The 14,901-nt window shown below is 33.9% G+C and overlaps 1 long non-coding RNA gene across 1 annotated transcript in view; it reads right to left on the bottom strand.

Moving 5' to 3' along the window:
• LOC143147465 (uncharacterized) overlaps window positions 1-14,901 on the bottom strand; it is a 436,849-nt gene that overhangs the window by 153,591 nt on the left and 268,357 nt on the right. The window contains exon 3 of the long non-coding RNA XR_012992265.1: window positions 13,176-13,222. This is a non-coding gene — a long non-coding RNA (uncharacterized LOC143147465). The remainder of the gene's footprint in view (window positions 1-13,175; window positions 13,223-14,901) is intronic.

Raw genomic sequence — 14,901 nt, 5'->3', positions numbered from 1 at the left:
ATTTCGAAAGGTTTTCTTATTTTCGTGAGATGGAGCAAATTTTTCTGTTTTCAAAAATAAGCTACTTTTGATCGTTATATTCAATCTGGGGATATTTAATGTAAATAAATCGGATCTTTGAACGAGAAGACTGGGTCTTTTCGGACCCAGAGACTTTTGCATCACATAGTTATAATATTAGTGCAGCTTCTTTTAGAAATTAAGAAAAGTACCTGTTAATCCTTATCATATTACGCTTGGGGTCTTTTCGGACCCAAAGACTTCTACATTGCACAATTATATCGTTAGCAAAGTTCTTCCTAGAAATAAAGAGAATCACTCTAAAATAATGAAATCTTCCTTTGAAATATTTGTGCTGGGCCAAGTTAAGGGTCAGTTTGGACCCAGACATAGTTTCTCTAGGTGTCACCTAAACCGCTAGTATTATTATTACTTTATTTACAAGAGTATACTATAGTACAAGATATAGTATTGTACTACAGTACAAGAGCAATAAATAATCCGTAAGAAAGACACATTACACGGTACAAGACTCGACAGCAGATGACTGCTCTGTGTCTTTGACACGCAAGTAGGGTATATTTAGGTTTGCTCCCAACACAAATGTTCTACCGAATATAGGTACCTTAGACATTATGGGTCCTGAACCAGTTGAGAGATCGAGCAATCATTTTCCACACAGAGTATGCAACAATAAACTCCATATAATACTATATCTCTATATCAAATGACAACTCTGTGTCTTTGATATGGTGTGAGTTTTCCCCCAATGTAAATATTTCACAGTGTGTAGATACTTAGGACATGGTAAACTATTCACAGGTACTGAACCAGTCAAATAAGTAGGATGTAGGTTTGCGTAAGTAGGATGTAGATTTTGCCCCCAAAGTAAATGTTTCACAGTGTGTAGATACCTAAGACATCGTAAACTATTCACAGGTACTGAACCAGTCAGATAAGTAGAATGTAGGTTTTCGTAAGTAGGATCTAGGTTTGCGAAAGTAGAATGTAGCTTTTGCCCCCAAAGTAAATCTTTTACAGTGTGTAGATACCCAGGACATGGTGAATCATTCACAGGTCCTGAACTAGTCAAATAAGTAGAATGTAGATTTGCCCCCTAAGTAAATGTTTCACAGTGTGTAGATACCTAGGACATCGTAAACCATTCACAGGTCCTGAACTATTCAAATAAGTAGGATGTAGGTTTGCCCCCAAAATAAATGTTTCACAGTGTGTAGATACCTAGGACATCGTAAACCATTCACAGGTCTTGAACTAGTCAAATAAGTAGGATGTAGGTTTGCCCCCAAAATAAATGTTTCACAGTGTGTAGATACCTAGGACATTGTGAACCAATCGAAAGATTGAGGAATATTTTTCTATACAAAATCTAAACAAACACTATATAATACTGATCTCTACATCTGGTGTAGAGCCAGACCAATACTTCATATGGTGTAAGTTTGCCCCCAATGTTAGTGTTTCACAATGTGTAGATACCTAGGAAACTGTGAACCATTCACAGGTCCTGAACCAATCAAATAAGTAGGATGTAGTAGTGTTACCACCAAAATAAATGTCCTATTGAATATAGATGTGTCCTGAACCATTTGAGAGATTGAACAATAATTTTCCTTACAGAGTCTAAACAAACACTATATAATACTCTACATCAAACGACATCTCTGTGTCTTTAAGTAGGGTGTAGGTTTGCCCCCAAAATGAATATTTCACAGTGTGCAGGTACCTAGGACACTGTAAACCAATCGAAAGATCGAGCAACATTTTTCCACACAGAGTCTAAACAAACATTATATAATACTCTACATCAAACTACATCTCTGTGTCTTTAAGTAGGGTGTAGGTTTGCCCCCAAAATGAATATTTCACAGTGTGCAGGTACGTAGGACATTGTTAACCAATCGAAAGATGGAGCAACATTTTTCCACACAGAGTCTAAACAAACACTATATAATACTCTACATCAAACTACATCTCTGTGTCTCTAAGTAGGGTGTAGGTTTACCCCCAGAATGAGTGTTTCACAGTGTGCAGGTACCTAGGACACTGTGAACCGAACGAAAGATCGAGCAATATTTTTCCATACAGAGTCGAACGATCAGAGATTGATTTTAATAACTACGCGCACCGTTATCCGCGTCTCTATCGCGGCAGCGATACGAAGAGCCTTGGCATTATTTTCTCGCTTCGCGGTAGGCGCGTTACTTAATCGAGTTATGAAACCCGTGCTGTACGGTATCGACTAAACGGTCGATTAGAACGGCAACGGTGCAACGAAGAAACGAACCGATCGAAATACAGACCGAGGCATCCGAGACTCCTTTCCACGGCATTTCAAATGGACCTCGTTCTTCGAATCCGCCCGGATACGATCGTGAGACTCCGAGTTCAACCGTTTAAGGTGGTCTCCTGGGTTTTGGTGCCGGAAAGGAGCACTTCTTTAGCAAATTTTTTCCAAAGAAACCGTAGGACTTTTCGTCACAAATTGATACACGTTGCGAGAGTAATTACCATTTTTTTTAATAATAAATAATAACAATACGTAGAACTCACCGAAGTAATTGCAAATGGTACTGATAACGATTGTAAAAGTTCCCGAAAATGAAAAATCCTCATATTTAAAAGACAATGGCAACACTTTAAGATTGAAACATTGTTATCGTTTGATTTAAAGTGTTATCATTTTTTTCAACTCGAAGAATTTTTATTTCTTGGAACTTTCACAAGAGATGTAAATTTTGTTGTTTCTATTAGTTTATTTTATTTTTTTTTATATATATATATTATTAAACGAGCGAGAGTGACAAAGAAAGAGAATCGATGAAAGATATCAAAAGCAAGAATAGATGGGGGATGTAAATTTTGTTTTTTCTATCAGCTTATTAATACCTTGGTATTTTTTTTTCTTTTATATATCATTAAGTTTAAACATACGGTCCACGTGTAAAATTATCCGCGTTGCTGTTAATTTTTCATCCAAACGCGACACTAATAAATCCCAGGATCCCTCGACGAGGGCCCAGGGCAAATGCCCCGTTTGCCCACAGGTAAGGGCGATACTGGTAACAGATTTAGCTCGGTTCTAAGCGGTGCATAGTTGTGGTCTAGTAACGACACGGACTGCCCCGTACGTTTTCAAACTTCGACTTCGACGACACTGCACACTCGCCGACCCGAGTCCCAGTGAACCGAATATTTTGCTCGCTCGAGGCCACACGGGGATAAAAAACCTCCTCTTTATCCTCCGTGGACCGTATTCAGCGTGTGAAAAAACATGGCTACTGAATTTGTCCGATCTATCTACCGAAGCCCCTAAGGTTATTATTTCAAACTTGTTCCTTTACATTTCGAACAGGGTGCGCCAGTTTGGAACCCTTCTCAACGTTAAGTCATTGTTACAGTGGAGACACAAGTTGTTGATAATTTTTTTAAACTTAACGAGTGTGTGTGTAAAATGTGTGACAATTATGAAGATATACTCGATCTTCCAGAACTTGTCAGATTATTAATGCAAACTTATTTTGTTACATTTTGAATTTTTGACAATTTTTTAAACTTAATGGGTCTATGGTTATAACGTGTAACGACATTGTACTCGATCTTCCAGAACTCTTAAGATTGTTATTTCGAACTTGTTTCGTTACATTTTGAATAAAGTTTTCATATTTTCTCAACGTTAACTTATTGATATAGTGAAGACACAAGTTCTTGATATTTTTTTTTAATTTCATGGCTATAATGTGTGACAATTATGAAGATAGACTCGATCTTCTAGAACAATTAAGATTATTACTTCAAACTTGTTTTATTACATTTTGGATAGGGTGTGTAAGTTTCCATATTTTCTCAATGTTAACTTATTGATACAGTGGAAAGGCAAGTTCTTGACTTTTAAACTTAATAGGTATCACAAATACGACACTATATTATATTTTGTATATATGTATTATATAAATTTCTAAATAAGATTATCTACTAATTGTTCCTTTATATTTTATACGTCGAGTTTTATATGTTAAAGAAATCATTCAGGACTAACAAACTTTTCTATATATTATATTGATATACAAATTTTATATTATAATATATAAAACGTGAAACGTATAAAACTTGAGTAGACCCAATACAAAGGAACAATCGATAGACAATATTATTTAGAAATTTATATAATACGAAATAAAATACAAAATTACATATAAATATATACACAGTAGATTGTGCACATTAACAAATCACTACCAAATTCACTGCCTGTTAAACACTAATACTTGACATAAAATGTAATATGAATATATTATCATATATTATAATATCCATATGAATATATATCATACACAACAGCCTAAATTAACAAATCACTGTCACAATAAACTTTTTTAACTGTATTATAAAATTAGGTTAAACATTGATCCTTGACAAGACATCTAATATAAAATTCAAATATAAATATATATTGTACACAACAGCCTAACTTAACAAATCACTCTAACAATACACTTTTTTAATTATACTACAAAATTAAGTTAAACATTGATTCTTGACAAGAAATCTAATATAAAATTCAAATGTAAATATATATTGTACACAACAGCCTAACTTAACAAATCACTCTAACAATACACTTTTTTGACTGTATTACAAAATTAGGTTAAACATTGATTCTTGACAAGAAATCTAATATAAAATTCAAATATAAATATATATTGTACACAACAGCCTAACTTAACAAATCACTGTTACAATACACTTTTTTGACTGTCTTAGAAAATTAGGTTAAAAATTGATTCTTGACAAAAAATGTAATATAAAATTCACATATAAATATATATATCCTACACAATAGCCTAAATTACCAAATCACTGTCACAATAAACTTTCCTAGCTACATTCCAAAATTATGTCAAACACCAATTCTTATTATAAGAAATCTAATAAAAAATTCAAATATAAATATATATTGTACACAACAGCCTAACTTGACAAATCACTCTAACAATACACTTTTTTAACTGTATTACCTAATTTTGTAATATAAATATATATTGTACACAACAGCCTAACTTAACAAATCACTCTAACAATACACTTTTTTAACTGTATTACAAAATTAGGTAATACAGTTAAAAAAGTGTATTGTTAGAGTGATTTGTCAAGTTAGGCTGTTGTGCACAATATATATTTACATTTGAATTTTACATTAAATTTCTTATAATAAGAATTGGTGTTTGACATAATTTTGGAATGTAACTAGAAAAGTTTCTTGTGACAGTGATTTCTTATTTCTTCCTACCCCTACACCGAATATCAAACAACATATATCCCTCAGTGAAGTACCACTATTAAAAAAAAAAAAAGTCTCCACTCATCTACCCACCCACACCCTCGTGTTCGTTTCGTCTCAAAATATCTCGTTTCGAGATCTCCCCGAAAGAAAAAGTTCCAACCGATCTAACCAGCATCGTTAGGCTCTTTGTAAAAGTAAGCTCATCGTGTCGGAGACAACTCGATCAACGACCCGGAAAGACTTCGAACTCGTTGCGACGCCATCTTTTGTTTTCGCGTCGAAAGCAACGTTTCTTTTTCCCTCGCTGGGAGTCCACCTTTCGATTATCGTCACCATCGTCCTCGATGATGTAACAGGCCTGGATTCGCCCTTGACCACGTTTCTTTTCTTTTTTCATATCTCGACGCCCGTCGTACCGGATACGACACACTTCTCCCCGAGCCCCCGATCGTCCATCACTCTGCATTTTTCTCCTTTTTTTATTTTCGATGCAAATAACTCCTTTATCGCCCCTTGGAGCGTTCACGATCGGGGGAAAAAAAGGTCTCGGGACAATTTAACCCTTTTGCGGCCATTGTGACGAGGGTAGATTTTTTATTCGGGTCGATGGGAAAGTCTTTCGGCTTTACGACCGACCGAGTTTTGTTTATTCGTCGAATCTGATCGGGTGGGGATCGTTACAGGGGAGTGGGAAGCTTTTTTGGATGAATTTTTAGAATGGTGGTCCAATATGGCGACACTCGACCCTTTCTCGCGGCGTTAAAGTGGGAAGTTCGATCGTTGGAGAGTCTGGAAATCTTATTTATTGCATTGAAATTTTTATAAAGAGATTTTATTGTTGATTGTTGTTTCGTGGAGTCGACTTATTGGTGAGGGGTGATCATGATTGTTTACAACCGTTGTAGTGATTCTGAAGTCGAATGAAAGTGTATTGTAATATGTGTATAATAATAATAATAATTGTATTAAAGTAATAATGTGTATAGTAATCATAATAATTATATTAATGTAATAATGTGTATAGTAATAATAATAATGTGTATTAATGTAATAATGTGTATTAATGTAATAATGTGTATTAATGTAATAATGTGTATTAATGTAATAATGTGTATTAATGTAATAATGTGTATTAATGTAATAATGTGTATTAATGTAATAATGTGTATTAATGTAATAATGTGTATTAATGTAATAATGTGTATTAATGTAATAATGTGTATTAATGTAATAATGTGTATTAATGTAATAATGTGTATTAATGTAATAATGTGTATTAATGTAATAATGTGTATTAATGTAATAATGTGTATTAATGTAATAATGTGTATTAATGTAATAATGTGTATTAATGTAATAATGTGTATTAATGTAATAATGTGTATTAATGTAATAATGTGTATTAATGTAATAATGTGTATTAATGTAATAATGTGTATTAATGTAATAATGTGTATTAATGTAATAATGTGTATTAATGTAATAATGTGTATTAATGTAATAATGTGTATTAATGTAATAATGTGTATAGTAATAATGATAATTGTATTAATGTAATAATGTGTATAGTAATAAGAATAATTGTATTAATGTAATAATGTGTATTAATGTAATAATGTGTATAGTAATAATGATAATTGTATTAATGTAATAATGTGTGTAGTAATAATTGTAATAATGTGTATAGTAACAATTGTAATAATATGTATAGTAATAATGATAATTGTATTAATGTAATAATGTGTACAGTAATAATTGTAATAATATGTATAGTAATAATGATAATTGTATTAATGTAACAATGTGTATAGTAATAATTGTAGTAATATGTATAGTAATACTAATAATTTATTAACCAACAAGTAATCACCCTATAGTGAGAAATGGAATAAAGAAAGAAAGAAGAGTTAAAAATAAATTATATACATATAGATTACATGTATGATTTCACTCAGTTTATAGCTGAGGAATACCCATGATTAGATACAACTCTTGCAGTGTTACTAAAGTTGAAACATATGTTCTTTAAAATATTTACAAGTTACCAAACCTGCACGAGTGATCGACAGCTTAATTGTATTTGCGTAAATTGTCGATCGATCGTTAGTAGTTCGTATCCTTCTCATCGTATTTGATCTGCGAAGAGGGTCTGGCCTGTGTACGAAATAAATGAAATTATCTGTAAATTGGTAAATGTGCCATATCGCGTTCGAGTCGTTTTCGAAGGCTCGTGGTTAATCGAACGCGTCGTTTGCAAGTTCGTCGCGTGCCGAATCGCGTTGGTCGATCGAAGTGGGTCGCGAAACGACTTTAGCGAGCTGCGAATAAGGCTACGTCCTAACTAGTGTCGTACAGTGACAAAATCGTTCGTTAATGAACTAAAAGGAATGAAACGAAGGATGAAGAAAAGAAGTAAAGAATGGCAGTAAGAAACAAAGAGTGACGACAAGAAACAAAGAGTGACGACAAGAAACAAAGAATGACGAAAGAAAGAAAATATAACAGAAAGAAAGGGAAAATGAAAAAACGAAGCAAAGAGTGAAAAAGGAAACAAAGAATGACGAACAAAGAAAAAATAACAAAAAGAAAGGAAAAATGAAAAATGAAACAAAGAGTGAAAAAAGGAACAAAGAATGACAAAGAGAAAGGAAAAATGAAAAAGATAGCAAAGTGTGAAAAAAGAAACAAAGAATGACAAAGAGAAAGGAAAAATGAAAAAAGAAACAAAGAATGAAAAAATAACAGAGAGAGAAAATAAAAAAAGAAGCAGAGTGAAAAAAAGAAACAAATAACGAGAGAAAGTAAGAACGAAAGAAGAAAAGGATGAGAAAAGAAAGAAAGAATGAAAAAAGAAAGAAAGAATGAAAACAAAGAAACAAAAAATGAAAAGAGAAAACAAAGAATGGAGAAAAGATCTCGATCGATATCTTGTCCAATGTGAGCAGAATCATAGATTGTATAGTAGGGGCCAAGATACAGCAAGGTGGTAAATTAAATTACCACAACAATGTAACACGATAGAATTGCAAAGAATCGGTATCAACTGATATTACGAAACGTGTTGTCGGAGCTGTAAAGCTACGTGTTCACTAGAGAGTAAAACTGTTGCGCGTTGCTCTCGAGTTGTTTCGCGCCAATGGAGACTGCGTTTGAGAGTGATTGCCTGACTCTCACACGCAGTTTCCACTAGTGAGGAATACCTTCAAGTCAACACGTAATCTACAGGGGGAGACTCGAATAAAATTGTGAAAGTTATTTATAACAATTGGAAAAGTTATCAGAATGATTGTAAAAGTTATTTATAACAATTGTAAAAGTTATCAAAATGATTGTAAAAGTTATCCATAACAATTTCAAAAGTTATCGATAACAATTGTTTATCGATATCGAATTTACTTCAACTTAAAGTAAAATGATTTTTAGTAATTCTTTTATAATGGAAAACCTCAGTAAAAATAAATAAATACACATATATATATATATAATGATATATATATATATATATATATATATATATATATATATATATATAATAAATATATAATATATTTAGTTATATATTATTATCAGACTTATTTATCTTATATATATAATATATATTATTTGTTTATTTATATGTATAATATATATACTATTTGTTTACTTATTTGATATATATATATATATATATATATATAATATACACTTTTTTATTTAATATATATGTACATATTTAGTTATATATATATATATATATATATATATATATATAATTATCACACTTATTTATCTTATATATATAATATAATATATATTTACACTTTTCACATACATACACATTTTTTTTCCACATACACTCTTTAACCTTAATTTAACAAAAATTCGAACGTAGTTTTTTTCTAATACAATTACACGAAGTACGAATCTAAAGCCTGTTTAAAAAAAAAAGTGTTAATTCACGATTTTATATCTTGGTCCCTACTATACCTTGTTTCTCTTTTTCAATCTAAAGAATCAATGGATGGTCGATTTAACTTTAAACGAGGGAATCTCTGAGCGACATATTCATAACGAATATCAAATGGACAAAGTCTTTCATCGTTCAAGATTAACGCAGCACAGTTGAAGAAACATCCGAAAAAAGAATAAAGCGACTGGTTAGATGACGTGGAGAAAAATTTGCAGGAAAGAGACGCAGAGAGGAAGAAGAAGGACAGCATCGATCGGTTAGGTGTTCGCGTTCACCGCAGGAGAAAGTGGCGATTCGATGGCGTCGTGGCAGGGAGAGTAGCCAAGAACTTCTAACTTTACGTCAACTTTCCTCGCGGCCCGACCTCGAACACTGTCGTGGTTCAATGTCTCCTCGAGAGAAGAAAGATGGATTGACAGTTGCTTGAAAAATACTTGACGAAGATTCCAGCCTGGAGTACACTTTTTGCATTGCAATTGTGGAGGGTCTATGTTTGTTAGACTCTAGTCAAGATTATCTCAAAATTCGAAGCAAACACTGGAGGATTCCTGCTTGGAGTACACCTTTTCAATTTCAAGTTTGGAGAACTGATAACTTTAGAGTACACTTTTTGGATTGCAATTTTGGAGGACCTATGTTTGTTAGACTTTAGTCAAGATTATCTTTAAATTTGAAGCAAACACTGGAGGATTCCTGCTTGGAGTACACCTTTTCAATGTTAAATTTGGAGAACTGATAACTTTAGAGTACACTTTTTGCATTGCAATTTTGGAGGACCTATGTTTGTTAGACTGTAGTCAGGATTAGCTCAAAATTCAAACCAAATACTGTAGAATTCGAACTTGAAGTACACTTTCTCAATTTTAAGTTTGAAGGATCAGTGACTATTAGCTAACTAGATCTAGAAATTCGAACCAAACGTCGATGATTGGTGCTTAGAGTACACTTTTTGGATTGCAACTTTCGAGGACCTATTTTTGCTAGACTCTAGCCAAGAATATCCCTAAATTCAAGCCAAATACTATAAGATTCAAACTGGAAGTACATGTTTTCAATTTAAAATTTGGACGACTGTTAGCTAAATATAATGATTGTTAACTAAGTATAATACATGTAAAAAACGTTAATGATTCTTACTTAGAGTACAGAGTTGATGTTCGTTAAATTCTATCCCAGAATGTCTCAAGATTCGAACTATAAAGTCTCGCTTAAGCCTAGGGTGTCCATTCGGGTCTTTTCCGACCCATCTCGTTTTCATTACATATGCACGGTTTTTCTGTAGTTAAAAGTGTCACAATTGATGCAATTGGGTTGTTTTTATATTTCTTTGCCCTCTGGTTGCGTCATGAAACCAGAAGGTTCTCCTTGTGGAAATAAATAAACTATTATTATTATGAAAACAAGAACACGAGTTCCGTACATTCTGGACATTCTTGACCTGAATACTTCGAGCGTCTAGCAAAACGGAAGAACGCGTTGGGGTTATAGATCTTGATCTTAATAGCCTGTCAATATTTTAACGAGGCACCCTGAGTCGTGGACGCGTAGGATAGATGTCTCAATAACTGTCAGTGTCCCTACAACTGCCATTTAAATTATTTCATTCGCTAACGGAGTAAAGCAATTTCACTACTAAATTTGAACTGCGTTTTTACGCAACAATGCATAGACATTGCATATTTGTTCACGTTAAATATTTACAAATAAATATCACGTGTTGAATGTGTCGTTTGAGCACAACAATCGTAATTAATGTAAGGAGAAAGTATGAGAATTTTCATAATGCAGTAGAGGCAATAATTTTACTATTTGTTTTATAACTTTCACAATTGTTATCGATGACTTTTGCAATTGTTATCGATAACTTTTACAATCATTTTGATAACTTTTTCAATTGTTATAAATAACTTTCACAATTGTTTCGGGAACTTTAACAATTGTTATCGATAACTTTTGAAATTATTATCGATAACTTTTACAATCATTTTGATAATTTTTCCAATTGTTATAAATAACTTTTACAATCATTTTGATAACTTTTACAATTGTTATAAATAACTTTCACAATTGTTTCGGGAACTTTAACAATTGTTATCGATAACTTTTACAATCATTTTGATAATTTTTCCAATTGTTATAAATAACTTTTACAATAATTTTGAAAACTTTTCCAATTGTTATAAATAACTTTTACAATCATTTTGATAACTTTTACAATTGTTATAAATAACTTTCACAATTGTTTCGGGAACTTTAACTATTGTTATCGATAACTTTTCCAATTGTTATAAATAACTTTTACAATAATTTTGATAACTTTTACAATTGTTATAAATAACTTTCACAATTGTTTCGGGAACTTTAACAATTGTTATCGATAACTTTTGAAATTGTTATGGATAACTTTTACAATCATTTTTATAACTTTTCCAATTGTTATAAATAACTTTCACAATCATTTTGATAACTTTTACAATTGTTTTGGGAAACAACCACTCTTCCGGATTTTGCCAATAAAATATCAACGACAATTGCGAATCGAGAGGTACGTTAATCTTATCCACGCAAGATCTTAAAAAATGAGTACTTTCACCCTTGACCACCCTCCCCCTCCCTCCCTCCAGTCGCCCCGAACCGCAGTCGAGAAATCCGTTCACGGTGATTCATTCGCTCGTAGTTTCCCCTCCGTGTGTATTTCTTCTTTTTTTTTTTCGTCCACGGTTTATCGTCTACGATAGATCGTTGGCGCGTTATCGGTTCCCGTTGACCCGTGGTCTCGTCGATTATGTCACCGTTTCGATTCGAACGCTTTAGGCCGCGTCGCTGTAGACGATAAAAGCTAAATGGGACACGAAACGAATTACCGTGACCCAGATTCGATAATCGGGATGTTCGATAAAGACGTCGATCGCGTCACCCGTGGATGAGTTAGAACGTACCCAATGAGCGAGAACACCAACGTCTCTAATCGCGTAATTGGTCGTACGACGAGGCGCGATTCACCCGATTCGTAATTCCAGCGCTTACGAGAACGCCGCGAGTGAAAGCATCGCGCGGCGCAACTCTCGCGAGAAAATCCGGTCGTTCGTTGTCGTTGTCGTTGTCGTTGTCGTTTGTCCGATTTTTTCGCGGTGACCGCATACTTTCCCCTGGTTTTCGCGAGCCGGCTCGCCTCGTTTCGCGACGGGAAGTTTGCACGGTGGGGTGAGTGGGAGTGGCGGGTTATTTGAATCGAAAAATTTGGGGAAAATTATAACTTCGATGGAAATAGTATTGGATTGTTCTTAAAGTCATTTCGTTTACCAAAATGGAGAATATATAATTTAATAAAATGTTTATACACTTTAAAAGAATCGTGTTTTATTTTCACCAAAAAGAAAAAAAATAAAATGACTCTTCGAACGACCTAATATTTTCAAATGAGATGTCTGCTTTGGAATTCTTTTATTCCACTTCTCGCGCCGGAAATTTGGGAAAAATTATTTTTTAATGGAGACACGATTTTCGAATGAAAAAAAATTTAATCGCAATGCAAAATATATGGGGAACTATTCGTCTCATTTGAGTAGAGTTTTCATGGAAAAATCATTTTTTCCGACTTTTCATTGTGAAAATAAATGTTTGCGTTATAATTATATTTTATCTCGCTATGTATTCTGCACTGTAATTATATTTTATTTCATTTGAAAATAGTTTCCAGGGGAAAGTAATATATACATGTGTCTTATTTGGAAATATAATTTTAACGCAATATTATTTATGTCTATAAACGAGGTACATGTAGAGAATTTTTCTCGAAAAGAACAACAAATGTTCATTGCTCGTTGAAAGTCGAACAGTGGTAGAAATGACTCTTGACAAGTATCCGAGCAATACTCAAAATTACATCACACTCAATATTAAACATCTTTATGTACTCACCGCGATCTTGAGACTTCTCCTTGGTTACATGCTCGCATCTTCGAATTCTGAAATGAAAAATAAAAACTTCGATGAGTGATCGTTCAAAAAAGGGGGACTATCGAGCTATGACTTCGAAGAGAAGACTATGTAATGAGAGCTTCAAAGTAAAGACTTCAAAGCGAGGAGTCCAAAGAGGGGATTATATAACAAGGGCTTTAAAGCGCGAAGTACAAAGAGAGGACTATATAACGAGGGCTTTAAAGCAAGGACTTCAAAGCGAGGAGTCTGACGAGAAGATTACATAACGAAGGTTTCAAAGCAAGGACTTCAAAGCGAGAAGTCCAAAAAGAGAATTATATAACGAGGTCTTCGAAGCGAGGAAACCAATGAGAAGTCTATGTAACGAGGGCTTCAAAGCGAGGAGTCCAAAGAGAAGACTACATAACGAGGGCTTCGAAACAAGAACTTCAAAGCGAGGTGTCCAAAGAGAGTACTATATAACAAAGACTTCAAAGCAAGGACTTCAAAGCGAGGAGTCCAAAGAGAGGACTACATAACGAGGGCTTCGAAACAAGAACTTCAAAGCGAAGTGTCCAAAGAGAGGACTATATAACGAGGGCTTCGAAACCATAACTTCAAAGCGAGGTGTCCAAAGAGAGTACTATATAACAAAGACTTCAAAGCAAGGAATTCAAAGTGAGGAGTCCAAAGAGAAGACTACATAACGAGGGCTTCGAAACAAGAACTTCAAAGCGAGGAGTCCAAAGAGAGTACTTTATAACAAAGACTTCAAAGCAAGGCCTTGAAAGCGAGGAGTCCAAAGAGAGTACTCTATAACAAAGACTTCAAAGCAAGGACTTCAAAGCGAGGAGTCCAAAGAGAGAACTTGAAAGCAAGGATTCTAAAGAAAGGACCTCAAAGAGAGGATTGCAAAGACAGAACTTCAAAGAGGGGATTCTAACGGCAGAAGTCCAAAGCAAGAACTTTAAAACGAGGACTCCAAACCGAGAATTATACAACGAAGACTCGAAAGCGAGGACTACGTGGCAAGGACTTGCTCGAATACAACGAACATTGTCGAATTCATCGAGGAACGTAACAGAGGCGCCCAAAGCATCGTCTTTCGAGATCGAGGTCGGTGGAAGTTATATGCAGCGAACGAGATAGCGAGTTGCCTAATCTTTATTTTCAGTGAAACGCGATAATCTTGGTCACCTATCGACTCGACACGGATCTACATTCGGCGGTCTAAATTTTCTCGCCGCGGTATTGTTCCAGGTTCACGTCGATATTTCGAAAATGGGCCAGCGCGATTCGCCGCGGGTAAATCCCACGACCGATACAAGCGAAATCGAACCTGAAAATAGACACTCGCGATGGCGTCGTTGCTCTCGGGACAAAGACGATCCAGTTCCTCTCATGGCCAAGAATCCAAAATTAAAATTAGAAACGTACTACATTGTTAATTGACGCTTCATGGAGAGGGGGGGGGGGGGGATTTTTTTTATATAAAAAGAAAAATTAAAACAAAATAATAGAAATTAATAAAAGATATCGACAACCCAACTTTCTTGCTGGAAGAAAAAAAACGATCGCACCGACACTTTTTCTCATAAAATTAACAAATAACTTTGCGTTAGAATTACGACAGGTTTGCAATATTTCTTTTTCCTTCCCTGATTAACATTTCGAGTGTAAATATATATTATATATTATATATTATACGGACCATGTAATAATATAT

This window comes from Ptiloglossa arizonensis, chromosome 5 (assembly GCF_051014685.1).
Source record: "Ptiloglossa arizonensis isolate GNS036 chromosome 5, iyPtiAriz1_principal, whole genome shotgun sequence".
Lineage (NCBI taxonomy): Eukaryota > Metazoa > Arthropoda > Insecta > Hymenoptera > Colletidae > Ptiloglossa > Ptiloglossa arizonensis.
This window is presented reverse-complemented; position numbering and strand designations above follow the sequence as displayed.